Below are 3,785 nucleotides of genomic sequence, written 5' to 3'. Positions count from 1 at the left end.
AAACACAACAATGTATAAAAGGCTCCATTACCTTGTAGCTCACGTCATGACTCCGTAGCCGACGTTTTTGTAAAAGAAAACACACAACTTACTTTTGCACAGTAGTGGAATCACCGTATTGTACAGGGTAAGCTCTCAGACAGTTTTGACTTACATTAGCAGTTTGGGTTTAATTACTAACGTTAACTGGCATTTTAGTTAGCAATAATTAGCTTGTGTCTATGTTATCTCCTAACATACATGCATACCTACGCTCTCCGTCTCTACAAGATTGGGAACAATTGAGATTTCAATCAGCTACCAGAAGACTTACAACTTTCAGACACGTTGCTCACGTCACATCTACATCGTCATGCTCCACAAGAGGCTGCACAGTAACGCTCAGCTATCACCGGAAATGTGCGTCCAATAGACTTCACTGGTCTCCATTCAGAACAATGGGGTCTGTTGGCCTTTGCATCACTTCAGCACAGAGTGGTTCAAATCACCCCGCCCCTTCCACACAGATACTTAACATCCTTAGTTATCTCTGTTTAATATGTGTATTGCATACTTAGGCTGTTTCTAATAAAGACCTGATGTGATTTAGTAATCAATTTGGTTTACACACACACAAATTTCCCATAAACAAGAGATCTAACTAAAAGTTACACTCATAAATAACCCACAATTTAAAACCTGTTTTAAATACTTGAAACAAGCATTTCTTTTTTATGAAAAACATTTTTTTGAAGAAAAAGACACAAATAATTATCAGCCGACTCTAAAGTTGCCCGCATTCTGTACAGAGCCTTTTAGTGTCTTTCTGCTTGTTGTTTTTGTTTTAGGGCATAATCCAAACATCCACACAGCATTGCATTTCTTCCAAAACACATTAGACAAACCATTTACTAGTATCTAAAGGTAATGTCTAGGATTGAGGCAAACAGTAAGACTTTTAAATAATGTTGATGTGACAGCCTACACCAACACTGCAAACCTGTGTAAATACAGCAGCAAAGTTGAGACACACTGTAGCAATTAGTAACTGTCACCAGCATCGTTTGGCGCAATCAGGACCCCAAAAGTTATAGTTTCAAAATATCTCCAAAGCTGTATTAATAAAGTTTTTATTTTAGTCATAATATGATGTTGGGAAAACATGGTTCATTTGGGTGTCTGTTATATAGTTGGCCTTCCCCTGCAGTCAAATAACTCATAAAGAGAACGTATTTCCTACTGCACACAGGAAGATGCATGGACAAATGTTTAAGAACTGTACTAACTACTACTTCCTTAAATTTAATGTGGGCATTGGAAAAGAATACTTGCATTCTTCACATATCCCCAAGTGCAACATTTCACTCCCTGTACATTTTCACCAATTACGTAATGGTGGTAAAATTGTAAAAGGGGTATTGTTTGACCACGAACTACCTACCTAGGCTTGAAACTTAAAGCAAACAAAGCTTAGCGAAAGCAAGATGTGAGGTTTAGTTTTTTTTTTTCCTCTCTTCAGTATTGACTTAGTTAATTCCCTGTGCCTGAGATGAAGTTCTTTGTGGAATGTGCAAACATTAGACGGCCCTGACTCTGTAGGTACGACAACACTGTTTCTCTCCAGTGTATCCTAGTACCATGGTAACCCGCCATGGGGTAGATGACTGCAGCCCTGGCAGAGAACAGGGCTCCGTCCGCTGACAGATACTGTCTTGCTGAGGAGATGGGGGGAATTGGGGGATGCAGGGAATTCGATATGTGCAGGACATCAACCGCTCACACGTTTGCATGCCCTCACCTGCCCACTTACTCACAGCTTCCAAGGAAAAACAATCTGGTGCCTGACGATGTCATACCAAAGGAAAATATTGTTTTTGTGGTTTTGAGGTTTTTGCTCATCCCCCTCATCTCCCTCATCTTGCCAACTACTTCCACCAGAGCCACCAGACTGTTGCTCAATGCATGCAGCAGACTGTGAAATAGGAAATCATGTCACATCATCTGCCAGTGCTTACAGAATAAGACGTATAAAACGTTATAAAAACCTGATAATATCCATCTGTCCCAATTAACTGAATGAATCTGCTGTGTGAAGCTACAATGTCTTCTTTAACACTCCGCTCTCTGGGAGAGCTTTCAGAGTCTGTCACATTCCCTTTTCACCCCAAAAGGAGAAACACCTGAAATGGTGCCTGATGATGTTTCTTCAGGGGACCTCATTGTCCACCATGATCCTGTTCCTAGGAAAGAAAAGGGTAGCTCTCATGACCTCCTGTAACAAAGGCTTACGTGAAAGAGAGTCTTCATTTTCTCCTTTTTTCCTTTACATTGTCTGATGTGTTTTTTTTGTTGATTAGTCTAAATACAATTTTTATTTCATGAGCTGCAGAAACAGTCAGATCAATGCAGTATAAAATACAAATCTACAACCAGGAAGATTTCATTTCAACAGTCATAGTAATTCCTCTTGCCAAACCCCTAAAAAACGATTTACTAAAAAATTAAGAGGACCACCTTAAAGTTAAGCTGCTCCCTGACTAACAGACAAGATATTTCAGGTCTCTGACATTAAAGACAAAAATATAAATGTATAGCAAAAAACACAATTTCAATAGCTCCCTTAAATTTGTTTTGCTTTCCCTCAGTTTGACATTTTGTTCTGCATGGACCTGAATAAAACACAAAACACAAAATTCTGTATTTTGCATCATACTGTGTCTCCTGAAAGAAACACAATACAAATTAGGTGATGATGTCAACCCCATGTTTCAATGGTGAAGGATTGTGGTGATGCACCATTATAAACGGAACTAAATAAACTAGAGGGCTGTACCACAGAGCCAGATCGACAGAGCCAGGGTGTCTTTGCCTTAGCTGGCAAAACAAGGCCTGAAGCCCTAATCAAAAATAACGGGTACCACAACAGGGGTTTTCAATTTGCTTTGTTACATGTTACTTAGCTTCTCTTCTTCAGTGTTAACCTGGCATTACTGGTCATTTGCTGATACAACCAATCAATCTCTTGGACACTATCTTGTCAAGATGTGTTTAAGATTCCACACATTGCTCCGGCTGGAGACCCTTTTTCCTCAAAAAGAAAGAAGCCAGCTAAGGAGTAAAGAGCCCTGCACAGTCTCTAAGCAAAGATCATTCTTTAAGCTATGAAATAATACCTGATATCACAAATTTGAACTATACAAAGTGCAGGTTTAATCAGTGTCTGCATAGAATGAATAAACCCCATTACCTTTGGACACTTCCTTGCCAGTAGGGGACCCTCACTACAGTTACTACCATGTTGTGTTTGGATTACTATTGCACAATATGACACATTTCAGACTGACTCTATACAGGGGTACCTAAGTGCACATGGGGCAAACATGAAAATGCTACAATAACACATAACTGTGCCCCCTGTAGTTTGCCTACAGGGGAACTACTCTTGGATGATGAGGCAACATGGGCCTCAACATGTTTAGTCTGCTGCCAGGTCTGCACTGAAAGCTCCTGTTAGGTTTCATCCTGTACACACTGTCGTTCCTGTGCTGTGTAACTGTCAAGTAATGTGTCAGGGCCATATTTGAGGTTTAAAAACTGTGCTGATGCACATACATTAATGAAGAACAACATGACCTATTACTGGTAGACAGAAAAATAAAAATAAATAGTATACTGTAAATTCAGCACACCGTAAGTATTAAAGAAGGAAAAGAAAAACAATTGCCATCTAATAAGATCCTAACACAGCACTGTAGACCAGAATGCTACAATAGCGGCCTTCAGCTCTTCTGCATTGTTCGGTCTCA

Source organism: Etheostoma spectabile, chromosome 3, assembly GCF_008692095.1.
Source record: "Etheostoma spectabile isolate EspeVRDwgs_2016 chromosome 3, UIUC_Espe_1.0, whole genome shotgun sequence".
NCBI classification, from domain to species: Eukaryota; Metazoa; Chordata; class Actinopteri; order Perciformes; family Percidae; genus Etheostoma; species Etheostoma spectabile.
This window is presented reverse-complemented; position numbering follows the sequence as displayed.